Source organism: Callithrix jacchus, chromosome 1 (genome assembly GCF_049354715.1).
Source record: "Callithrix jacchus isolate 240 chromosome 1, calJac240_pri, whole genome shotgun sequence".
NCBI classification, from domain to species: Eukaryota; Metazoa; Chordata; class Mammalia; order Primates; family Cebidae; genus Callithrix; species Callithrix jacchus.
This window is the reverse complement of record NC_133502.1, coordinates 42,397,970-42,425,549: the sequence shown is the minus strand read 5'-3', so window position 1 is coordinate 42,425,549 and position 27,580 is coordinate 42,397,970. Positions and strand designations below refer to the sequence as shown.

At 36.5% G+C, this 27,580-nt stretch overlaps 1 protein-coding gene across 8 annotated transcripts in view; it reads left to right on the top strand.

The window, feature by feature from the left end:
- PIBF1 (progesterone immunomodulatory binding factor 1) overlaps positions 1–27,580 on the top strand; it is a 256,111-nt gene that overhangs the window by 71,099 nt on the left and 157,432 nt on the right. The window lies entirely within an intron of this gene.

The following is a 27,580-nucleotide window of genomic DNA, read 5'->3' as shown; positions in this document are numbered from 1 at the left end:
TTTCTGTTTTAGGTATTAGTCTAATCTTAAATCCCTTGCCCTACCAGTAACAATGGCCCTGGGAATCCTTTAACCATTCATGGGCAACCAGTAAGTGGGCACTGGCTCTAAAGTACACAGCTTGAATATTTTTGAGTAGCAAGTCAAAATACCCACACAGAACAATTTAATACTGCTTTCTTTCTGTCGGTCTTCTTTAAAAAGAAGGACTGGGGAGGATTTGTGTCAGAAAATACTTACTATCTATTGGGAGAATTGATGGATGTTAGTGTTGTTAACCTGAAATTCCGTGGTATAGAACATCTTCATATAGAAATAGACTACAATTATCAGCATATTTTGTTGTATAAATTGAATGATTGGTATGGGAAAATGCTGTTTTCTACTGATGCAAACTTCTTCTCAATTCTGAATAACTGAATGGCTGTCACTCTTGGGATGAATTTGCTTTATACCTTGTAAAATCAAGGCTGTTTCTCACAATTCTGTCTGGGTCTGTATTTTTTGAACTTCCTTTTTAAAATAATTTTATATGTGCATAGAAGTTATAAGAATGGTACAAAGAAACCTTCTGTATCTTTTATCCATATTCACCCCTTTTTAACATTTTGCTACATTGATCATTTTTATTTCTTTTTCTATCCCTCCCTCTTCCTCTTTTTCCTCTTCCTCCCTCCCTCCATAGATACACACACCCACATGCGCACACGCGTGCGCACACACACAAACACACACACTTTTTTTTCTGAATAGTTTAAGAATAGGTTGAATATGAACCTTTAAGCCTTCAAAATACATTTCTTAAGAATAAGAATGTGTTGTTTGAAACCAGTCTGACCAACATGAAGAAATCCTGTCTCTACTAAAAATATAAAAAAATTAGCCAGGTGTGGTGGTGCATGCCTGTAATCCCCCAGCTACTCAGGAGGCTGAGGCAGGAGCATCACTGGAACCTGGGAGGCAGAAGTTGTGGTGAGCCAGGATCGTGCCATTGCACTCCAGCCTGGGCAACAAGAGCAAAACACTGTCTTAAAAAAAAAAAAAGTTCTATTATTAAGTGTACTATACCTTTAAAATTCAAGATAATGTTGATAGCATTATTTTTGTCAGTTGCTCCAAACATGCCTTTTTTTTTTTTTTTTTTTATTGCATTTTAGGTTTTGGGGTACATGAGCAGAGCATGCAAGACAGTTGCGTAGGTACACACATGGCAGTGTGCTTTGCTTTTCTTCTCCCCTTCACCCACATTTGGCATTTCTCCCCAGGCTATCCCTCCCCACCTCCCCCTCCCACTGGCCCTCCCCTTTGCCCCCCAATAGACCCCAGTGTTAAGTACTCCCCTCCCTGTGTCCATGTGTTCTCATTTTTCATCACCCACCTATGAGTGAGAATATGCGGTGTTTCATTTTCTGTTCTTGTGTCAGTTTGCTGAGGATGATGTTCTCCAGATTCATCCATGTCCCTACAAACGACACGAACTCATCATTTCTGATTGCTGCATAATATTCCATGGTGTATATGTGCCACATTTTTCCAATCCAGTCTATTATCAATGGGCATTTGGGTTGATTCCAGGTCTTTGCTATTGTAAACAGTGCTGCAATGAGCATTCGTGTACATGTGTCCTTATAGTAGAACGATTTATAGTCTTTTGGATATATACCCAGAAATGGGATTGCTGGGTCAAATGGAATTTCTATTTCTAAGGCCTTGAGGAATCGCCACACTGTCTTCCACAATGGTTGAACTAATTTACACTCCCACCAACAGTGTAAAAGTGTTCCTTTTTCTCCACATCCTCTCCAGCATCTGTTGTCTCCAGATTTTTTAATGATCGCCATTCTAACTGGCGTGAGATGGTATCTCAATGTGGTTTTGATTTGCATCTCTCTGATGACCAGTGACGATGAGCATTTTTTCATATGATTGTTGGCCTCATATATGTCTTCTTTCGTAAAGTGTCTGTTCATATCCTTTGCCCACTTTTGAATGGGCTTGTTTGTTTTTTTCCTGTAAATCTGCTTGAGGTCTTTGTAAATTCTGGATATCAGCCCTTTGTCAGATGGGTAGACTGTGAAAATTTTTTCCCATTCTGTTGGTTGCCGATCCACTCTAGTGACTGTTTCTTTTGCCGTGCAGAAGCTGTGGAGTTTGATTAGGTCCCATTTGTCTATTTTGGCTTTTGTTGCCAATGCTTTTGGTGTTTTGTTCATGAAGTCCTTGCCTACTCCTATGTCCTGGATAGTTTTGCCTAGATTTCCTTCTAGGGTTTTTATGGTGCCAGGTCTTATGTTTAAGTCTTTAATCCATCTGGAGTTAATTTTAGTGTAAGGTGTCAGGAAGGGGTCCAGTTTCTGCTTTCTGCACATGGCTAGCCAGTTTTCCCAACACCATTTGTTAAACATGGAATCCTTGCCCCATTGCTTGTTTTTGTCAGGTTTATCAAAGATTGTATAGTTGTATGTATGTTGTGTTGCCTCCGGTGCCTCTGTTTTGTTCCATTGGTCTATATCTCTGTTTTGGTACCAGTACCATGCTGTTTTGATTACTGTAGCCTTGTAGTATAGTTTGAAATCCGGTAGTGTGATGCCCCCCGCTGTGTTCTTTTTGCTTAGAATTGACTTGGCTATGCGGGCTCTCTTTTGGTTCCATATGAAGTTCATGGTGGTTTTTTCCAGTTCTGTGAAGAAAGTCAATGGTAGCTTGATGGGGATAGCGTTGATTCTGTAAATTACTTTGGGCAGTATAGCCATTTTCACAATATTAATTCTTCCTAACCATGAACATGGAATGTTTCTCCATCTGTTTGTGTCCTCTCTGATTTCGTTGAGCAGTGGTTTGTAGTTCTCCTTGAAGAGGTCCCTTGCGTTCCTTGTGAGTTGTTTTCCAAGGTATTTTATTCTTTTTGTAGCAATTGCGAATGGCAGTTCACTCTTGATTTGGCTTTCTTTAAGTCTGTTATTGGTGTAGACGAATGCTTGTGATTTTTGCACATTGATTTTATATCCTGAGACTTTGCTGAAGTTGTTTATCAGTTTCAGGAGTTTTTGGGCTGAGGCGATGGGGTCTTCTAGGTATACTATCATGTCGTCTGCAAATAGAGACAATTTGGCTTCCTCCTTTCCTATTTGAATACCCTTTATTTCTTTTTCTTGCCTGATTGCTCTGGCTAGAACTTCCAGTACTATATTGAATAGGAGTGGTGAGAGAGGGCATCCTTGTCTAGTGCCAGATTTCAAAGGGAATGCTTCCAGTTTTTGCCCATTCAGTGTGATATTGGCTGTTGGTTTGTCATAAATAGCTTTTATTACTTTGAGATACGTTCCATCGATACCGAGTTTATTGAGGGTTTTTAGCATAAAGGGCTGTTGAATTTTGTCAAATGCCTTCTCTGCGTCAGTTGAGATAATCATGTGGTTTTTGTTTTTGGTTCTGTTTATGTGGTGAATTACGTTGATAGACTTGCGTATGTTGAACCAGCCTTGCATCCCTGGGATGAATCCTACTTGATCGTGATGAATAAGTTTTTTGATTTGCTGTTGCAATTGGCTTGCCAATATTTTATTGAAGATTTTTGCGTCTATGTTCATCATGGATATTGGCCTGAAGTTTTCTTTTCTCGTTGGGTCTCTGTCGGGTTTTGGTATCAGGATGATGTTGGTCTCATAAAATGATTTGGGAAGGATTCCCTCTTTTTGGATTGTTTGAAATAGTTTTAGAAGGAATGGTACCAGCTCCTCCTTGTGTGTCTGGTAGAATTCGGCTGTGAACCCGTCTGGACCTGGGCTTTTTTTGTGAGGTAGGCTCTTAATTGCTGCCTCGACTTCAGACCTTGTTATTGGTCTATTCATAGTTTCAGCTTCCTCCTGGTTTAGGCTTGGGAGGACACAGGAGTCCAGGAATTTATCCATTTCTTCCAGGTTTACTAGTTTATGTGCGTATAGTTGTTTGTGATATTCTCTGATGATGGTTTGAATTTCTGTGGAATCTGTGGTGATTTCCCCTTTATCATTTTTTATTGCATCTATTTGGTTGTTCTCTCTTTTATTTTTAATCAATCTGGCTAGTGGTCTGTCTATTTTGTTGATCTTTTCAAAAAACCAGCTGTTGGATTTATTGATTTTTTGAAGGGTTTTTCGTGTCTCAATCTCCTTCAGCTCAGCTCTGATCTTAGTAATTTCTTGTCTTCTGCTGGGTTTTGAGTTTTTTTGATCTTGCTCCTCTAGCTCTTTCAATTTTGATGATAGGGTGTCAATTTTGGATCTCTCCATTCTCCTCATATGGGCACTTATTGCTATATATTTTCCTCTAGAGACTGCTTTAAATGTGTCCCAGAGGTTCTGGCATGTTATGTCTTCATTCTCATTGGTTTCAAAGAACTTCTTTATTTCTGTCTTCATTTCATTGTTTATCCAGTCAACATTCAAGAGCCAGTTGTTCAGTTTCCATGAAGCTGTGCGGTTCTGAGTTGGTTTCTGAATTCTGAGTTCTAACTTGATTGCACTATGGTCTGAGAGGCTGTTTGTTATGATTTCAGTTGTTTTACATTTGCTGAGGAGTGCTTTACTTCTAATTTATGTGGTCAATTTTAGAGTAGGTGTGATGTGGTGCTGAGAAGAATGTGTATTCTGTGGATTTGGTGTGGAGAGTTCTGTAGATGTCTATCAGGTTTGCTTGTTCCAGGTCTGAGTTCAAGCCCTGGATATCCTTGTTAATTTTCTGTCTGGTTGATCTGTCTAATATTGACAGTGGAGTGTTAAAGTCTCCCACTATTATTGTGTGGGAGTCTAAGTCTCTTTGTAAGTCATTAAGAACTTGCCTTATATATCTGGGTGCTCCTGCATTGGGTCCATATATATTTAGGATCGTTAGCTCTTCTTGTTGTATCGATCCTTTTACAATTATGTAATGACCTTCTTTGTCTTTTTTGATCTTTGTTGCTTTAAAGTCTATTTTATCAGAGATGAGAATTGCAACTCCTGCTTTTTTTTGCTCTCCATTTGCTTGGTAAATCTTCCTCCATCCCTTTATTTTGAGCCTTTGTGTATCCTTGCATGTGGGATGGGTTTTCTCGATACAGCACACTGATGGGTTTTCGTTTTTTATCCAGTTTGCCAGTCTGTGTCTTTTGATTGGTGCATTTAGTCCATTTATATTTAGGGTTAATATTGTTATGTGTGAATTTGATACTACCATTTTGATGCTAGCTGGCTGTTTTGCCCATTAGTTGTTGTAGATTCTTCATTATGTTGATGCTCTTTAGCATTTAGTGTGATTTTGGAATGGCTGGTCCTGGTTGTTCCTTTCTATTTGTAGTGCCTCTTTCAGGAGCTCTTGTAAAGCAGGCCTGGTGGTGGCAAAATCTCTGTGTACTTGCTTGTTGGCAAAGGATTTTATTTTTCCTTCACTTACGAAGCTCAGTTTGGCTGGATATGAAATTCTTGGTTGAAAGTTCTTTTCTTTAAGGATGTTGAATATTGGCCCCCACTCTCTTCTGGCTTGTAGAGTTTCTGCCGAGAGATCTGCTGTGAGTCTGATGGCCTTCCCTTTGTGGGTGACCCGACCTTTCTCTCTGGCTGCCCTTAGTATTTTCTCCTTTATTTCAACCCTGTTGAATCTGACGATTATGTGCCTTGGGGTTGCTCTTCTTGTGGAATATCTTTGTGGTGTTCTCTGTATTTCCTGAATTTGAGAGTTGGCCTGCCTTGCTAGGTGGGGGAAATTTTCCTGGATAATATCCTGAAGAGTATTTTCCAGCTTGGATTCATTCTCTTCGTCCCCTTCTGGTACACCTATCAAATGTAGGTTAGGTCTCTTCACATAGTCCCACATTTCTTGGAGACTTTGTTCATTCCTTTTTGCGCTTTTTTCTCTAATCATGGTTTCTCGTTTTATTTCACTGAGTTGATCTTCAACTTCTGATATTCTTTCTTCTGCTTGGTCAATTCGGCTGTTGAAACTTGTGCATGCTTCGCGAAGTTCTCGTGTTGTGTTTTTCAGCTCCTTCAATTCATTCATATTCCTCTCTAAGTTATCCATTCTTGTTATCATTTCCTCGAATTTTTTTCAAGTCTTTTTTCAAGGTTCTTAGTTTCTTTGCATTGATTTAGAACATGTTCTTTTAGCTCACAGAAGTTTCTCATTACCCAGCTTCTGACGTCTAATTCCGTCATTTCGTCACAGTCATTCTCCGTCCAGCTTTGTTCCCTTGCTGGTGAGGAGTTTTGGTCCTTTCTAGGAGGCGAGGTGTTCTGGTTTCAGGTGTTTTACTCCTTTTTGCGCTGGTTTCTTCCCATCTTTGTGGATTTATCCACCTGTCATCTGAGTAGTTGCTGACTTTTCGATTGGGTCTCTGAGTGGACGCCCAGATTGTTGATGATGAGGTCTTTCTGTTACTTGGTTTTCCTTCTACCAGTCTAGCCCCTCTGCTGTACAACTGCTGAGATCCACTCCAGGCCCTGCTTGTCTGGGGTACACCTGTAGCAGCTGCAGAACGGTGAGGGATGCTACCAGTTTCTTCTGCTATCTTTGTCCCAGAATGGTGCCCGCCTAATGTCAGTCTGATCAGTCCTTTTTGAGGTGACTCTGGATATACAGGGGTCAGGGAGCTGCTTGAGGAGATAGTCTGTACTTTATAGGAGCTCAAGTGCTGAGCTGTGAGCTCCGTTGTTCATTCAGGGCTGTTAGGCAGGTGCGTTTAAGTCTGCTGCAGCAGAACTCTTAGAACCCCTTTTTTTCCTCAGATACTCTGTCTCGGGGGGGAGGTTGGGGCTTTCTTTATGAGTGTCTGTGGCACTATCCTGCCCAGCTAGGAGGCAGTCTAGTCACTATTTGCCTGCCGAGGCTCTGCCCGGCTAATGTTGTGTGGTCCCTGTTGCTGCGGGCTCTGCCCTGCAGCCACGGCCTCTGCGGCAGGCTCCGTCCTGCTGCCACCAGCTCTGCCCTGCAGCAGAGTCTCTCTGTTATGGCGTGTTGCCTCAGCAACGGCAGGCTGCATCAGCAATGGGAGTGTACCTCCGTAGGGGCGGATATCCTCGATAATGGCGAACACCCCTCCCCCACCAAGCTGCACCATCCTGGGTTCAGCTGTGTTCACAGTGAAACTCTCCACCCGGAGCATTTCGAGTTGCCGTTTTGTTTGTCCCTGTGGTGGTGAAACCTGCCGAGCCCGTTCGCCTGGCTCCCTGCCTCAGAGCGCCTTTCTTTTTTTTTTTTTTTTTTTAAGTTGAATGGATGGCTCTCTCCCAGGTGTTTCGGTTGCCCGCTGTTAGAGCACCGGGATCTGTGTGATTTCCCGTGCAGCTAGCTACTGCGCTGGCTCAAACGCCACTTCCCAGGAATCTCCTGGTCTGGCTCACTGTCCAAGTCCTGTTTAATCAGATGGATATGCTAATCTGCCCTCCCAAGTCTCAGATTGCCAGTTTAGCAGGGCCCCTGGGCCCGTTTGTGCGTATTGTTGGGGAGTGCCTGCGCAGTGGCGCCGGCTGAAGCGGCTGCAACAGCCGAAACGGCTGCACTTGCATCCTATGTCTTTCCTACACCTGGGACTTTCCCCGTTCTGTGGGCAACAAAGATCCGTCTGGAAATGTGGGTTTGACTCACCCTCTGAGCATTCACTGAGAGCTGCGATCCCGAGTTGTTCTTACTGCGCCATCTTGAAAACCTCTCCTCTTTTTTTTTTTTTTTTTTTGAGGCAGAGTATCACTGTCACCCAGGCTAGAGTGTAGTGTTATGATCTCAGCTCACTGCAGCCTCCACCTTCCAGGTTCAAGTGATTCTCCTGCCTTAGCCACCTGAGTAGCTGGGATTACAGGCCCTGCCACCACGCCCAGCTAATATTTTTTGTATTTTTTTAGTAGAGATGGTTTGACCATGTTGGCCAGGCTGGTTTCAAACTCCTGATCTCAAGTCATCCGCCTGCCTCGACCACCCAAATGACTAGGATTACAGGCATGAGCCACCACACGCTGTCCCAAATATGACTTTTTATAACAGTTTTTTTTTTTTTCCCGCACAGGATACTGTCCAGAATCATACATTACTTTTAGTTATCAGTTCTCTTCAGTTGCCTCAAACTTTAACAGTTTTTTACTTTTTCTTTTTTACTTTGTTCTTATGACATTAGGTCCTTTTTCCTTTAATTTTATGTATATTCTCCTTCCAGGATTTCATCTTTTGCTCATCTTCAATTGTTAACTGAAGGAAATTACCAACAATGTCTTAAAACACAAACCATGCCTTTTCTTATGTCTTGTGAACTCGGATTTCAAGCTGCATGACTGACATTTTTACCTGGATGTTTTTCTGAAGTTTAAACTCAGCATTTCTGAAGCAAACTCACTATGTTTCCACATTCACCCCTCTTCTTCAGTTTCTGTTGAGGCAAACAAAAATTTGCTTCACATCTGTATTCATATCTATCTATAAGTTACACTACTACCATTTTAAAGCCATTTCTGTTTGAACCTTCAGAATAATAATCCTTTCCCCCTTCTCCTGTGTTTAATCACTCATCAAATTTCATGCATTTTACCCCCGTAGTATCTCTAAAATCCTCCTCACTCTTGTGGCCATCATTCTGAATCAGCTTCTTATTGCTTCTTGACTGGCGTCATGTTGTAATTATATACAATAACCTCTTAATTGGTTGCTCTGTCTCCCCCACTGAATTAATTCTTTTACCGACATCACTTCTTTCTTTCATAGTTTTACATTCTGACATCATAATTTGCCTAGGAACTTGAATAAGAAAGTTGCTGATTCATAACTACTTTTTTTCCTCACCTCCTTTTTATTCAGCCAATAAATATATACTGATATCTACATCTACCATGTGTAAGACATTAAGATAAGCCTCTAAGATAATGTATCCTTAAGGTATAAATTAGTAAATAAACTAGAGGTTGCTCCTGCTGAAAAATAAAGGGAAACAGAAAATGAACAGTTTACTGTAGAATTCTTAAATTATCATTATATATTTTGATAATTTCTCTGAACTAGGTTGTATACAGAAGAATAATGTCTGGAGCAGGGTACAGTATCATAGGGTAGCCATGAAAGACCTCCCTGACACTTAAGCTAAATCATTTGTCTCTGATTTCCAAGTACATCACATCATTTTTCTCCTCTTAACCTCTGGTGCCACTGCTTTAGTCAAGCCTTTATTTTCTCTTTCCTGAACTATTACGGTAGTCTTTGAACTATCTTCCTGGTTTTCGTTTAGTCCCCTCTACTTTCATCACTCATTCTTCAAGGGTAACTGAGAACTCTGATCCTGTTAATCAACAGTATGACATCCAGGCTGCACAGCTTAGCATTTAGGGTCATTTACAATACATTCTGCCCATCTTTCCAGACTCAGATCTTTCTTTTTGATTCTCCCCATATACTCCACACAAATTGATCTTCCACAGTTCTCTGTGTGTATGGTCCTTTCTCTTCACTAAGTCATATGATTTTGTTGTCGAGGTTGCTGTTGTTTGGCTAGGAATTACCTTTTTTCTTCCCTTGCTCACATATCTTACCATTTATCTGTTAGGTAGATGCCCATTTTTAAAAATTAAGACTGAACTTCATAATAATGTCTTCCGTGAAACCTTAACTTCCCTTCAAAAGTATTTAAGGCTCTTCATTATATTTCTAGCATTGTAATATAATTTTCTGTTTATTGGTTCTTTGAGGTTGGAAACTTTCTCTTACCCAACTTTATTTCTTTAGAAAGACCTTTACTCAGTGTCTTTTGATATAAGTCTCAATAAACATGTATCCATTTTAACTCACTGGGATATTTCATCTCAAATCTTGACTTAGAGTTTTCCCCTCTAAAGGCAGTCTGAATGCTCAAAAGAGTACCCAGGCTGTTAGACTCTTCATTTCACTACACCTGTGGTTCACAAATCCAGATCAATTTCAGTCACCTAGAGATGTTTTTTGTTTGTTTCAGAAGACATATATTCCTTTGTCCTCTTCCACTCATAGTAAATAAGGATCCTGTAGAGGTGACCCAGGAATTTTTTTTTTTTTTTTTTTTTGAGACGGAGTTTCGCTCTTGTTACCCAGGCTGGAGTGCAATGGCGCGATCTCGGCTCACGGCAACCTCCACCTCCTGGGTTCAAGCAATTCTCCCGCCTCAGCCTCCTGAGCAGCTGGGATTACAGGCACGTGCTACTGTACCCGGCTAATTTTTTGTATATTTAATAGAGACAGGGTTTCACCATGTTGACCAGGATGGTCTCGATCTCTTGATCTTGTGATCCACCCACCTCGGCCTCCCAAAGTGCTGGGATTACAGGCGTGAGCCGCCGCGCCCGGCCAACCCAGGAATTTATACTTACAAAGCTCTCCAGCTAATCCTGATGTATTCTTTCCTCATATATGCCTTTGGGAAGTACTCTACAAAAGTATAGTACTTAGTGAACTGTAAATAACTTTGTAAAGAAACACTTTGTAAACTGTAAGTAATAGTATAGTTACTACTATCTGTACTATTAATATAGTTAACTATACTATTAATATAGTTATTGCCATCTGTGCTATTAACATATTTATATATACTTATTACTATCTGCACTATTAATATAGATAACTATGACTATGTATACTATTAATATAATAGATATTATTGTCTATCACTGTGTCCTTCCTTGGTTCCTTACCAGCAGTCTCTAAGATAAAGTAAACTTCTTCTCTAAAGCAAACGCCCTAGCACCCTAAGGTTTGAAAGAACTTTAGAAAGTGATTACAGGAAAAATGTTGGTTTTCCTTTTCAAATGTTGTTAGTAGAACAAGTGCCAGAACTCTGGCAAATGTCTTTATTCCCTAAAATGTTGAAGAGGAAGAATTACAGAAATTATATACCAGTAAGCTTGAATAGATCCCACCATGAACATTCTACAAGAGAGTTTTAAACAAATAACATTGAGAAAAGGAAATGGTGAAAACCAAAAGCCACCATTAGTTAACTGTTGTCTTGACAAACTAATTTTTAATTTTGAGCTATTTACTAGAAGCTCCGGAAGAGAATGCCACTTATGGAAGAAATACCAATTTAAGCAAAATGTTTTATCAAGCTTAAAAATATTTGTAGATACATGGAAAATAGTAAATAACATTATTATTAAAGCAGATTAAAGATCAATTTCCAAAGAATGTTGACTAGTAAATTAACTTAAAGGGGCCTTACTCGTTAAATGTTTTCAAGTTTTTTCACTTAATTTTCAATCAGTCATTGGTTAAAATAGTAAAGGTAGTTCTTTTCAATCGTCACACTTTAAAATAGTAAAGGTAGTTCTTTTCAATTGTCACACTTTAAACAAACCTCCATTTAGTTATAAATTCAATAAAGTGAATACCATGTACCTGTCAATACGCCATTTTGAGATCCCTCTTCCCATTCCTCAGGTCTAATAGAAAAATAACAGTAAGTTAGCTGAGTTTTATATAAAATTATGCACTAGGAAACTCTGACCTATGCTTTAAAGAGGAATTTGTCTTTAACACTGAAATGTTATGTTCAGTTGATGGGGGACTTTTTAAAGTGAAGATGAAACTCATGCCCATATTATATGGACAAAATTAAAATGGAGAAGAAATTTTGATTCCCACAGGAAATACAGAAGATCCCAATTTTATATCATAAATTTCAAGGAATATTTGTCAGATTCAGTGTAACAAGTTCCAAAATGAATGTGTGGTAGGAGAACTCTGCAATTTGGCAGAGTAATACAGTGGAGTAGATTGCAAATTCAATGGTAAAATAAATTATTGTTGGGGAGTCAGAAAAGACCGATATGGGACACAAATAAGCTTTTTTTTAAAAAAAAATGAAGGGTGACAGCAGGGGTAATATAAAAGCTACAAAAGTTAAAACATTTTGAAAGATTTATTCTAGAAATGTAAAATGATTTTAGATTATAACCTATTCACAACTAAGCAAATTTAAGCAAGCACAACAATCTTTGAAGCCAAAAATATGGCAATAGAATAAGATGGCAAAAACTGATGAGAGAAACTATCTGTGAAAATGATAGTAAATAAATAAAAAGAAATGAAAGAGAAATAGTATTTAGGATCAGGAGAATTTCAGAAAACCGTTTTGGTAATTTGAGGCTGGAGATTTATAAAGTAGAAAAAAGAATAAAGTTATAAAAACAATTAGAGAAGAAGTAATTGACGTGGAGGACAGATAGTATATATTCACCTTCAGTGTGCCAAGGGGAGAAAACAAAATGGAACAGGAAAAAACATTTAGGGATATAATAGAAGAAAACGTTTTCTGAAATAAGGAGTATGCAGTTTAGAAGAAATCACATTCTGGGTAGTATGAAGAGGATGGGAAATAGCAACATCATAAGTCTAAGTGAAGTTACAGAACACAAATATTAAAGGAATAGTATTAGAAGCATCTGAGCTGACTAAGTCATTTACTAAGGAAAAAAATAAGTCTAAGCTTCATGCGGTGACATACCTAAAGACCCAACTACTTGGGAGGCTGAGGAGAATCGCCAAAGTCCAGGAGTTGAGGACCAGCCTCAAAAATATAGTGAGATGCCTCCTTCAAATAAACAAATAAATTAATTAATCTGGTTAAGCTCAAGGTTTTATTCCATAATAATACTTTGTTTATTCATTTAGCAATATTTATTAACTGCCAAGCACCATTTTCAGGCACTGGAATTAAGGGTTTAAGGTGAAAGACTCTGTCTTAACGGAACTTGTGTTTCTGTGATGTTAACCAGAAAATACACAAATAACTAAATAATTTTTAGGGAGTAGAGTTATTTGAAATACATGAAATAGAGTATGATTCAGGGAAGTCTGCAGTCTGAAAGATGAGAAGGAATCAGTCATGTAAGGTCCCATGAAACATATTACCCATATGGCCTTCCTGAAAAACCTGCTGGACATTGTAACTTCACCAAAGAAGGAAAGAATCAAAGAACTAATAGCAGTGAACATTTAGTGTAAAATGTAATCTTAATGACCTTTGTCATTTTGGTTACAAAACATTGTAATCATAATTGTTAAGAAATTGTAACATAAAAATAATAATAGAAGTAGAGGCAAAATAGCAGAAACTTCCAACCAAAATTAGGGAATTGATGGTAAGAGAAACAGTGTTTATATATACAATATATATAATGTTCTCAAATTTCGTGAAAGAATCAATAGTTTTATGAAGAAGTATATGTTTTATCATATCATTTAAAACTATAAATGGAACAGACTATATAATTTGCATACTACCAGAGGAGGGAAATAAAAAACAACCACAGGCTATGTAACAAAGGACAGATAGCAAAGCAAACAGCAAAGAAGTAGAAAACAAGAGACCATAAATTAAGATAGAAGAAGACTAAACACATATTTTCTAACAGCAATTGTAAATGTGACAAACTCACCATGTATATAGGAAAAGAAATACAGTTTGTGTCAAAAATAAAACTTTTTTCCACATTAATAAGTTACTCTGGATTTTTAAAGAGGAAAAAAGGCAAAATAATACAGAATTAAAGCTATTCTAAAATAATTTATTAAAGACTGTCTTAAAATAATAATTCAGAACCTTGAGAATTCCTGTGTATACAATAAAGATGTGCTTAAGAACCTTTATGTGTCAGATTTCCAATAGGGAAAGTGCTTATTGTTCCATTCTAGGTTCCATGCCCAGCCCAGGCAGCTCAACTGTTGCCAGAGGCGATGATCACATTTTAAAAACATGGTTTAGGGGTATGTATACTGTCTAGATAAAGTTCTAAATAAAGGGCATGCTGAACAGATAATTCAGTTAATTGATTACTATAGTTTCTGCTTTAAAACACAATTAATGAAGCAAAGAAACTAAACTCAGAAAATATAAACAAGTTGGAATCATGTTAATTCATAAGCACTTATTAACTAAATCCAGCTTAAGGCCACATTAAAGTTACAATTATGGATATATATTTAAGTGTGTGACTCATAAATTAGTTTAAAAATCAGTTTCATTCATCTTATAGACCTTCTTTGAGAGAGTAAGGAAATGAGGTATTCCATGGTCTTTTTCTAAGTTTAGCCAGCTGCCTCCCATATGTGTAATTTGGGGTTACTCGCTGAAAGAGTAGACTGAATCAATACAAATATCTAAGTGCTACTAGAAAAAGAACCCAAGTACATGTTCTTCTGATTACTCATCAATAGCATCAAAAGGAAATGATGTGGATGAAGGAAACAGATTCTATGTGTGCACATTTTTTAGGATGTTTCTTAGAAATCTAGAATCCTAGTTGGTCATTAATACTTGTGAACTGAAAACCAGAGAAAGTAAGAAAGTGAGTTGTGTGTGTGCTCATGTGCATGCATGTGTGTGTGTTCATACAGCTTTCTTTATAGGCTGCTGCTCTGTTGCTTTTGGGGGAAAATTTTCATAGATTTACATTTGGTAAATATACCCACATCCAAAAAAAGATGTATGAAAAATTGGAATGCCAGCTAACTAAATCAACTCATAAAAACTAAAGTTAAGGGTAAGATTATTTTCCACAATTATTTTAAAATATGATGTTTACTGGAAGGAAAGTCCAGAGAATTACCACAGATGAAATGTTAGTATATTTCTCCCACTTGTAAATGAGCTCTTATTTCCTACAGTGTGTATTCTGGTCCACAATGAGTCATTTTCAACATGTTTCAGTTTAACTTCTAATACATTTTTAAACTTGGCAGGCATATTTAGATGAACATTACTTCCAGTTTTAGAGACTGCTTCTAAATTATCGTTTAGTCTTGCAGTCATCATGAAAAGTTCTTTCAGTAATAGGAAACAGGATTGATTGGAAGTGTGTGTTTTGGAGGAGCAAAAAAATGGTTACCATTTTTAAATTTTGTTACTACATAAAACCTCTTAACATTATCTTAAAAAGTTGTAGTTGTGAGGTCCTTTTATGGATAGAAGATACTTTGGAGAAGAGAATATGTGATGTATCCTAGATAATAAATTTAATATCCATTAAGCATAATGCCTAATACTGTTTAACTGTTCTATACATATTAACTATTTTAATGCCTGCGTGATAGGCAGTAGTATGTTTTCTGTAAGCCATTCAGGCTTTGTTTCTATTAGAAAACATGGAGCCCAGTGCAGTTCTGGGCATATAACTAAAACTTCGTGAGTGTTTGTAAAAACCAATGATTATATAGAGAATTTTGTGTATTGCCAACTCTGAATAAGTATTTAATAATTACCTTGTATAAATGTATGAATTCTACGAATCTTCTGGCTGATTTCAGTGACCAACCTGTTACCTTTTAAATGTTCTTGATTTTTGTTACTATAATTTTTACAGTATGCCTTGTTATTTTTAACACTTTAAAAGTTCATAAAAACTTAGGTCCAAAATGCTTAAAGATCACTGCAAGCATTGCATTTATTTTGCAAATGAGGAAACAAGGCTAAAGAAGTAATACAACTTGTCCTCAGTTATACTCTTATTAGGAACAGAGCCATAATTAGATATCTGTTCTCTTCGTTCCCATCCCAGTTATTCTTTCTGCCACGCCATTAGTAAACAGTATATGAACCATAATATGTGTGAAGCTGAACATCAGTAGGTACATTTTTGTTCTCAAATATACAGATTAAAAACAACAAAATTTAAAACTGTACTGTATTAATTTCATAGGGTTGCAATGATAAATTGCCAGAACTTGGTGGCAAAACAACAGAAATTTATTATCCATTCTAGAGGCCAGAACTCTGAAACAAAGGTGTTGACTTGGCTTTACTGTCTCCTAAGGCTCTAGGGATGATTGTTTCCTTGCTTCTTCCAGCTTCTGGGGACCTCCAGGCATTCTTTGGCTTCCTTTGCTTGTAACCACATCACTCTAGTCTCTGCCTGTGTCTTCATATGACTTTCTCCTCTGTGCACCTCTTATATGGATACATCTGATTGCATTTATGGCCCAGTCAGATAATTCAGGCCAGGTCTCTCATCTCAAGATGCTTAACTTAATCATATCTGCAAAGAACCTTTTTCCACATAAGGTTAATATTCACGGCTTCTGAGAGTTAGGACATGGAATTCTCTTTTTTGGTGGGGTTGGGGCATCATTCAGCCTACCACATACACCTTTTAAGTCATATGAATTATATTTATGGGGATTCTTCAATAAGGGTAACATTTTATTTTGAAATTATTCAACTAGAATTTTATAAGGTATCAGCTAATTTTAGTAGTTACAGAAATTCTATGGTATTTCTATGGACTTTCTTTTCAAGCTACTAATGTGCCACTTGGCAAACTGTTAGCTGTTGAATGAAATCATACCTTAGAGATTCTAGACTCTCCCATCTGATTTATGACATATATTTATTATGTCTTAAAAGGTGTCCTGTGTGACTTTTAATAACATTCTTTAAGAACATCATGACAGTGACATTAGGGTTAAAGAAACAGAGTAGCTATACATTTTTAACAGACACAGTGTAAAAATCTAGCATTTAGACAAGCTATATTAGCTTCATTTTAGGTCATTTAATTGCTAGCAATTAAATTTTGCCCTACTGTATTTGAGATCCTTTAGATTTTGGATGCTCTCATAATATAATGACTATTTCATATTGTATTTTTGTTCCTTATTTTTTTCATGTTCCTGGTTTTAATAAATGTTTATGCATGATGTGTATATTTGTATTATGTAAGCCAGATGTACGATCATTTAGTTTCTGCTTCTGTCTGTAGAAATTATTATTACTAGATGTGAAGATACTCTGAATTTATTTTAGCCATTAAAACTGTATTACTGTAAATGAAAGGAGAAACAATGAATATATTATATAAGTCTGTGCTCCATACAGTTATCGATATGGTTTGGGTCTGTGTCCCCACCCAAATCTCATCTTGTAGCTCCCATAATTCCCATGTGTTGTGGGAGGGGCTGAGTGGGAAATAACTGAATCATTGAGGCAGGTCTTTCCCATGCTGTTCTTGTGATAGTGAATAAGTCTAGCAAGATCTGATGGTTCTAAAAATGGGAATTTCCCCACACAAGCTCTCCCTCTTTGCCTGCCACCATCCACAAGAGATGTGACTTGCTCCTCCATGCCTTCCCAAGGAGGCCTCACCAGCCATGTAGAATTGTGAGTCCATTAAACCTCTTTTTTTTGTAAATTGCCCAGTCTCAGGTATGTCTTTATCAGCAGCATGAAAATGGACAAATACAGTTATTAATAGAATTAAATGAAATTCATTAATTCTGAGTATTCAACAAATGTTAGCTATTATTATTATCCTCATCTAATTAGTTGATTTTTAAAGTAAAATGTGTCTGGGTTCTCTTTTCAGTACCATAAAGGTAGAGTAGTCTCTGAATAGATCTGCTAACAAATATTTCATGCAGATGAGTAAACTTCACTACTACAATGAGCTCTCTAAAGAAAGAGTCCCCTTTCCTCAACTTACTATGTATTCTGATTGCTAGCAACACCTACCATTGGCATTTTTCTTGGATCTTTTTGTAAATTATGAAAAAATAAACATATTCATGTGTTTTAAAATTGATGTGTTTTTTAAAACTCCAAGGCAGTGTTGTTTTCATTTTACAAATGGAAAGTGTCTATATAATTTGTAAAAAATAGAAAATGAGTTCATGCATCTTCAAATAGCAAAGCTTAAATGACAGTCGCATATCTATTAATAGAATTCAAATGTTTTCTCTTAATTCACTTGGACCCAAAATGTGAATTTTTCTTAGTGAGATTATTTATAGATTCTCTGCATGTAATGATGCCTATGATTTCTAAAATTCTTTTTGTCTAAAATCATGAAGATGGCAGATGCCCAAAATAATATGTCTCTGGGCTGTGCGTGGTGGTTCACTCCTGTAATCCCTACACTTTAGGAGGCTGAGGCAGGAGGATTACTGGAGGCCAGGAGTTCAGGTTCAGCCTGGGCAACAAAGTGAGACCCCAGCTCTATACAAAAATTAAAAGATTAATCACACATAGTGGCTTGTGCCTGTAATCCCAGCTACTCAGGAGGCTGAGGTGGAAGGATCCCTTGAGCCTCAGAGTTTGAGGCTACACTGAGCTAAGATGGTGCCACTATACTGCTGCCTGAGCACCAGAGCAAAACTCTGTCTCTCTTAAAAAAAAAAAAAAAAGATTCTCCCTGCCTTCGGGCAAGAATGCACCTTGTTCATTCTAGTCAGATAGGCTATCCATATGCAAACCTGTTAAAGAACTCACATACCTATAAAGGAACTCACATACCCATAAATGACAATGAAATGTTAGCTTTGAAATAGTTTATAAAAGTAGTTTACGGGAAAGTCAAGGTATGGTAAATAGCCTGTCATTTATAAGAATGGAATGTTCTGTATGTTGGTGCAACAGAACATGTCTATTCTTTTGTGTCATGTTTTGCCGTAGTTTAAACTGTACATTTGATCCAGAAGTAAGTTAATAGATACTTCAGCTTGGTATCCAGTATAAGCAATATCACTTCTTCATTATAGAAACAACCTTTTCCATGGCCAGGTGCAGTGGCTTGTTCTGTAATCCCAACACTTTGGGAGGCCACGGTAGGAGAATCACTAGAGACTTGGAGTTAGAAATCCATCTAGGCAACATAGTGAGACCCCAGCTCTACCCAAAAAAAAAAAAATTTAATGGAAGAAACAACTTCTTCCCCGTTATTGTCTATACCCTAACTAAATATTAAGCATTCCACTTGTAAGAAAGTCATTTGCTCTGATTGCCTCTCTTTATTCTTCTGTATGAGTTTTCATTCCACAAGTTTTAGACAGTGTTTACAAAGAATAAGTTATACCAAGGTATAGCCAAAGGTTATGGCTACTTAAACAGACACATACACACACACACACACACCTTTAATGATACAGACCACTAGAGCAATATTGACTTAAATGACTCAAGTATTTCATGAGTTTTCAGTGAAAAAGACTAGTAATAGTAATTCTTTTGAGTTTATTTAGGTAGGATTATGAAAAAAGTTATTTTTTTATGAACGTTTTTTGTAAAAATTACAGTTTAATTGTATAACCACTTTTATGAATTAATTGCAGATGCCATCTGATAAATGTTATAAATTTGTTCCCACATAATTGTACATGATGTACAATTCCATATAGTTAAACTTATTTTCCATTACCATTTTATAATAGAACCTAATGGAAATTAATTGCCATGACTGCCTTTTTCCTGTGAGAATTCAGTCTCCATAGCCCATTCTATGAACTGTTCTCTGTCCTAAATTCTTTAATGTATGGATGAACCTAACATTCCCTTCCTGTCAATTTCAAATGTTTAATGTTGCTTGCCTTGTTTCCTTTTATTTAAAACGAGAGACAACATTATGAACTCAGCACTTTACTGAGTACATCAAAAGGCAAAAGAGAAACATATCTCTCCCCATGGTTTCAGACGAGAATCTGGAGAAAAATATGTATGTGTGCTCAGATTTCTCTTTGTTTGAGTATGGACTATGGAAAGAGAAATAAAATGCTAAAGTATCTCTTTAAACTTTTCCTATAGTGGGCTAGAAATTGTTCAAGTCAATATTTATTGAACCTTTGTGCATGACACACTGTAGAGAATTTTAAAAATTAAAACATAATTTGTTTTCAAAGAGCTGAAATACATTATATACATATTTATATTTTAAAGCAAAATTTTATGTATGTTAAGAAGTCTGTTGTAGGCTGCGAATGTCCCTATCTGTTTTGGGAATGGCCTTTTAGAAGAGGTGGTACATGAAACGAGCATTTGAAGTGTGAAATTTAACATGTAGATATGAGAAAAGACTATTCCAAAAACTTTGTAAACCTAAATATAGAAGAAACAAAATTAAAGAATTGTCAAGAAACAGCAGATAATTCATTCACCTGATTTGGAGTGTACAAATAGATAGGAGATAAGGATAAACAGTTTCATTTTTTTGGTAGCTGCAATGTGAGAATAAAGAGCTTTTATTTACTACAGTGGGTAGTGAAGGCTGACATGATAAAATTTACATTTTAGAGAATTAGCTTGGAAGTAATATATGTATATATGTTTATAGTAATTCAAGATGCCCTGAATAGGAGTGCCTGAAGTCCAGGCAATTAGTAACTATGGCCTGAATTGGATGGTGGCATAGAGAGTAAAGATGGGAAAATTGGTTTTAGAAATGCAACTCGGAGGTGATGGGTGGTAGAGATTTTTCCACCTGTTCGCTATCGCCCTCCTCCATCCCTCACAAAGAAAAGAAATTTTTACGCATTTAGATCATATTGCAAAATATATTTGAGTCAGAGTCTTGCTCTGTTACCTAGGCTGGAGTGCAGTGCCCCGATCTGAGGTCATTGCAACTTCCACCTTCTGGGTTCAAGTGATTCTCTTGCCTTAGCCTCCTCAGTAGCTAGGATTACAGGCACCCACCACCACACCCAGCTAATTTTTGTACTTTTAGTATATACTAATTTTGTATTTTGTATTTTTAGTAGGTATTTGTAGTAGACCACTATCTTGGTCAGGCTGGTCTTAAACTCCTGACCTCGTGATCCACTTGCCTCAGCCTCTCAAAGTGCTGGGATTACTGGCGTGAGCTACCATGCATGGCCTCAGGTGGTCTTTCTCTAAATGATCCCAGTCATGATTAGAGCTTCCCCTTCCACGTCATCTTTTCCTAGCTCTGGAAAAACAGTGTTGGAGCTCACTTGCACCACTTGTCAGGCTTCTGCAATATAGATATGCTAATGTATGTAATCTCCAGGAGCCAGCCAGTTTTAAGATGGTGTTGGGGTTTAATGTCCTCTCTTAAACCTTATCAGAGTTCTATGCAAGAACTCTTAGTTGGAGTTTTAACTATAAGCCCAGCTAATAAAGTCATCATAATTTTATTTCCCATTTGCTGCTAGCCCCTTTTTCAAAAGCCTCATGGTAAGGGATGCTTATTTTAATAAAGCATTTAGACATTTTTTGAATCTACCCTAATATCATTTAATAGCACCCAGTCCCTATATCACCACTAACAGATGGATCCTCTTACAATAGAGGCAATATAATTTATGTTTAAGAATACTGTTTCTGGAGTGTAAATAGCCTAGGAGGTTATCATACTAGCTCTATTGTTCCTGGGTGCTCGACTTCAGGAAAGTTACTTAATCTCTATGTCTCAGTTTCCTCATGTATAAAATATAATAATAGTAACAACTCATAAAGTTGTGAGGATTAAATGAGTCTAAGACATAGTATTTGTTACACAATGTGTTAAATATTAGCCATTGTGATTATTATAGGATGCAGCAACTGACAATAATTGGAATTATCTTGGAGAGTTATCAGTGATTCTTAGAGAATTTGCTGGGTAGTTTAAGATGACAGTGATTTCATTATTAGAAATAGGACTTTCCAAAAACAGAAGTGATTCATGTGCTAATGAAGGCTGTAATTTTGATTTAGGAATTGTACTTGAAATGCCAAAGCACCATTTAGGTATAGAAATAGAGCTGACAAATGAGTATAAGGATCTCAAACCTGGGAGAAAGGACAAGCCTGTAGATAAAGATTCGGGACATATCAACAATGCCGAAACCTGTAGTAAGTGCTGTGAAATTTGGGAAGAGATTTAATAATTGCTGTAGGGTAATACTGGGCTAAATGTTTTAGTTTTGTTTGTTTGATTGATTCTAGTCTCAATTTTTATTTCTAATAACTGCTTTATTTCTGTGAGGAAATTAAGGCTCAAAGAGGTTGTTTTCTGAAAATGTCATGGCTGGGATTTAGAAATAAATTACAAAAACTAGTAAGTAACTTTAGCAAGATTATAGGATATAGTTTACTGTGAAAAAATTTAATTGTATTTCTGTATGTTAGCATTATTCATTTAAAAATTGGAAATTACTTATCTAAAATAAACCTTAACAATAGCAGAAAAATAACAAATACTTAGGGATCAAATTGAGAAAACATGAAGCAAGTACAGGACCTGTACACTGAAAGCTAGTAAATAGTAAATATTGCCAAGGAAAAATAAGAAAGACCTAATAAGTGAAGCAAGATATCATGTTCATAGATTTGAACACTTAATATGCTATAGTGCCAGATTATCCCAAACTGATTTATAGATTCAGTGCAATTCTGGTCAAAAACTCAACAGACATTTTTTGTAGTCTAATCTGCTAACCTAAAATTTACATGGAAATCGAAAGGACCAGAATATCCAAAACAACTTTGAAAAAGAAACATGAAGGTGCCTAGATAAGTCAATGAGGAGATGATAATCTTTTCAACAAATCTTGCTAGACCATTTAGATACCATATACAAAAAAAAGTAAACCTCCATCCCTATTTCATACATATAAAAATTAATTTGTAATTATTCATACATTAAATGTAAGATCAAAAACTAGAAAACTAGGAAAAAAAGGAAAACCTTAGAAACCTTGAGTTATCAAAGATTGCATAAATAGGACATAAAGAACATGAACCATTAAGAAAAACTTTTTCTTTCTTTTTTTTTTTGAGACAGAATCTCACTCTTGTTGCCCAGGCTACAGGGCAGTGGGCGCCATCACGGCTTAACTTCTACCTCCCGGGTTCAAGCGATTCTGCTGCCTCAGCCTCTCAAGTAGCTGGGATTACAGGCATGCACCACCATGCCCAGCCAGTTTTGCATTTTTTAGTAGAGATGGGGTTTCACCATGGTGGTCAAGCTGGTCTGGAACTCCTGAACTCAAGCAGTCCACCTGCCTCAGCCTCGCAAAGTACTGGGATTACAGGCATGAGCCACCACCACGCCCAGCCTAAGAAAAACTTGATATTCCAACTTGGCTGGTAGTTGGGGAAAAAAGGAAAAACTTGTTAAACTGAACTTACTCAAAATGAAATTTTGCTCTTCTGATAAGAAAGGAGAAAGACCAGCCATGGTCTTGAGGAAAATATTTGAAAACTGCATATCTAATGAAGGGCTAACATCCAGAATTTTTGCAACTTAAGACAAGCTACTCAATTTAAAATTTTTTTAAATGGCCAACAGATTTGAACAGACAGTTTATGAAAGTAGAACTACAGATGACCAATAAGCACAAGAAAAGATGCTGTTATCAATCATCAGGAAATGGAAGTTACACCAGAATTCATCACCACTACAACAACTAGTATGGCTAGATTTTAAAACACTGATATTACAAGTGTTGGTAAGATTGTCAGTTAACTGGAATGTCCACACATCACTTATGTGAATGCAGAATCATAGTCACTTTGGAAATGATTTGACAGTTTTTATAAGGTTAAACATAAACTTAGTATAAGGTCCAACATTTCTACTTCTAGTTATTTACTTAAGAGAAATGAAAAACCTATATACATATAAGGACTTCTATGTAAATGTTTATAGCAGCTATATTTTTAATATCCCTAAATTGAAACAACTAGTGCATCGAACTAAATTTGGGTTTATACATGCTGTGGAATACTATATAGCAAGAAAAAAAGAAGAAACTACTTATAAATGGAAAATCTTTTTATTATAAAAGCACTATGTTGAAAGAAGGCAATCACAAAAGACTACATACTGTTTGATTCCACTTATATGATATAATAGAAAAGGCAGGCTAATGACACAAATCCATTTGACAGTTGCCTAGAGCCAGAGGTGAAATGAGAGAACAGACTGAAAAGCAGCAGCACAGAGAGGTTTTGGGGGTGATGGAAACGCATGTTATGATTGTAGTCATGGTTGCATTACTATAAACATTTGTTGAAACTTACGAACTTGCACACTTAAAATTGGTAAATTTTGTATGTAATTTATGCTTCAGTAAAGCTAGTTTTCAATTAGACTTTATTTTTTACAGCACTTTTAGGTTCACTACAAAATTGGAAGGAAGTACAGATTGCTCATATAATGTCTACCCCTGCACTTGTATAGCCTACCCCATTATGAACATCCCCCACTAGAGTGCTACATTTGTTACAATTGATGAATCTGACAAATCATTATCACCCAAATGCCATAGTTTTTATTAGGGTTCACTCTTGGTCCAATTACTTTTTAATTCCTTCGCTTCATCTTTTGTCCAAGTTCACTCTTGGGGTTGTACATTCTATATGTTTGGACAAATCTGCCATGCATATATTCAGCAATATAGTACCATGCAGAATAGTTTCATACCTGTATTATTTTACTGTCCTCTTGGGTTTACCTTTTTCAAAATGTCGTAATTGTACAGTATGTAACCTTTTCAGACTTTTTTCATTTAGTAATATGCATTTAAGGTTTCTCCCTGTCTTTTTATGACTTCATAGGTCATATCTTTCAGTGCTGGATAACATTCTATTGCTGAGATGTATCACAGTTCATCTAGTCACCTACTGAAGGACATTTCACTGCTTCCAGGTTATGGCAGTTATGAATAAATCTGCTATAAACATCCTTGTGCAGGTTTTTGTGTAGATAAGTGTTTAACTCCTTTGGGCAAATATTCAAATAGTTTGATTGTTGGATCTTATAGTAAGAGTGCTTAGTTTTGTAAGAAACCACAAAATGTGTCAGTATAGTGTGGGGGAAAAAAAAGAGGAAGAAACCATGAAACTGTTTTCCAAAGTATGCATACCAGTATACATCTCCACCAGCAGTGAGTGAGAATTCCTGTTGCTTCATATCGTTGTCAGCATTTGGTATTGACAGTGTTCTGGATTTGGGCCATTTTAATACATGTATAGTGGTATCTCGTTTTAACTTGCATTTTCCTGATGACATATGATGTAGAGTGTCTTTTCATGTGCTTATTGGCCATCTATGTAACTTCTTTGGTGACGTGGCTGTTAAGGTCTTTGGCCTGTTTTTTAATAGCATTGTTTGTTTTCTTATTGTTGAGTTTTAAAAGTTCTTTGTATATTTTGGATAACAATCCTTCATTAGATATGTATTTTGCAAGTATTTTCTCCCAGTCTGGAGTTTTTATTTTCTTCCTCTTGATGGTGTCTTTCACAGAGCAGAAACTTTTGACTTTAATAAAGGCCAGTTTATTCTTTTTTTCATGGATTATGCATTTGTTGTTTTGTCTAAAAAGTCATGGCCCAGACCAAGGTCATCTAGATTGTTGTCTGTGTTATCTTAGGAGTTTTATAATTTTGCATTTTACATTTAGGTATGTGATTTATTTTGAGTTAATTTTTGCAAAAATGTGAGGTCTGTGTTTAGATTCTTTTTTTTGCATGTGGATGTCCTATTGTTCCAGCAACATATGTTAAAAAGCCGAGATCATGCCACTGCACTCCAGCCTGGCGCCTGGTGACAGAGCGAGACTCTGTCTCAAAATAAAGACTATCTTTCCATCAGTATTCCCTTTGTCTTTTTGTCAAAGATAGTTGACTGTGTGGGTCTGCTACAGGGCTCAGTATTCTGTTCCATTGATCTATTTGTCCATTCTTTTGCCCATACTGCACCTTCCTGTGTCTGTAACTTTATAGTAAGTCTCAAAGTTGGATAGTGTCAGTCTACTAGCTTTGTTCTTCTCTTTCCATGTAATATAGGCTATTCTGGGTCTTTTGCCTTTCCATGTTAACTTTAGAATCAGTTTGTCAATATCCACAAAATAGCTTGCAGGGATTTTTATTGGGATTACATTGAATCTATAAGTCAATCTGGGAAGAACTGACATCTTCACAGTATTGATTCTTCTTACCCATATACATAGAGTATTTTACATTGTTTAGTTCTTTGATTTTTTTTATCAGAGTTTTTAGTTTTCCTCATATAGCTCTTGTACATGTTCTTTTAGATTTATACCTAAAGATTTTATTTTAAGTGTTGTTAATATAAATGTTAATTGTGTTTTTAACTTGAAATTCCACCTGTTCAATGCAGATATATAGGAAAGTGATTGGCCTTTGTATACTGCCCTTGAATCCATCAACATTGCTATAATCACTTATTAGTTCCAGTAGTTCTTGGCCAATTCTTTCAGATTTTCTACATAAACAGTCATACTATCTGCATAGAAAGACAGTGTTATTTCTTCCTTACCAATCTATATGCTTTTTATTCTCTTTTCTTATTGTAGTTAGCACTAACTTCAAGTATTATGTATAAAAGTTTCTGATCTTAGTTGGACAACTTCAAGTTTCTTACCATTAAGATGTTATCTGTAGGATTTTTGTGTTATTTTTTATCAAGTTGAGGAGGTTCCCCACTCTTCTTCATTTACTGAGAGTTTGTATTATCAGCCATTGTTAGATTTTGTCAAATACTTTCTCTGCACCTACTGACAGGATCTTAGGGTTTTCCTTCCTCAGCTTGTTGATGTGATGGATCACATTAATTGATTTTTCAAATTTTGAACCAGCTTTGCATAACTGGTATAAATCTCACTTGGTTGTGGTATGTAATTCTTTTTATGCACAGTTAGTTTCAATTTATTAATAATTTGTTGAGGGTTTTTGTATCTATATTTATGAGAGATATTGGTCTCTTGGTTTTTTTTCCTGTAATGTCATTGTCTGGTTTTGGTATTTGAATGATGCTGGCCTCACAGAATAAATTGGCAAGTATTCCTTCTGCTTCTAGCCTCTGGTGGATACTGTAGAGAACTGGTATAATTTCTTCCTTAGATATTTGGTAGAACTTAGCAGTGAACCCATCTGGGCCTGTCCTTTCTGCTTTGGAAGGTTTAAATTATTGATTAAATATTTTAAAATACATGTAGGCCTCTTCAGATTCTTTGTTTCTTCTTATGTCAGTTTTAGCAGATTGTGTCTTTCAAGGAATTGGTCCATTTGTCCAGTTTATGAAGTTTGTGGGCACAGAATTGTTCATAGTATTCTTTTGATTATCTTTTTAGTGTCTAGGGGATCTGTAATAATGACCACTGTTTCATTTCTGATGTTAGCAATTTAGGTCCTCTCTTTTTCTTCTAGTGTAGCTAAAGTTTTACTGATTTTATTGATTTTTTTCCCCAAAGAAGCACTTTAGATGTCATTGGTTTTCTTTAGATTTCTGCAGTAATTTTTTTTCTTAGTACTGACTTTCAATTTAATTCACTCTCTTTTTTTCTAGTTTCCTAAGGTAGAAGTTTAGATGATTGATTTTAGATCTTTCTTCTTTTCTAATACACATATTCAGTGCTATTAATTTTCCAAGCATTGCTCTTGCTACGTTCCACAAGTTGTATTTTCATTTTCATTTCATTTAAAATATTTTCTAATTTCTCTTGAGTTTTCTTCTAATATCCACATGTTGTAGAATTTTCCAGTTATCTTTTTATTGTTAATTTCTAGTTTAATTACATTGTGGTTTGAGAGTAGAGAGCATAAGATTTTTATTCTTTTTTTTTTTAAGTTTTTAAACTTTATTTGCATATTAAAAAAATTGTTCATTCCAATAATTAAAATCATTTGAACAAAAAAAAAAATGGCACTCTGATTAAACTGCATTACAGCCTGCAGGATACCTTGGGCCAGCTTGGTTTTACTCTAGATTTCACATTCGTCCCATCCCACTTCCTCCACCCCACTTCTTCCTTCACCAACATGCAAGTTCTTTCCTTCCCTGCCAGACAGATAGACAGATAGATGGGAGGGGCAGGCGCGGCCTTCGTT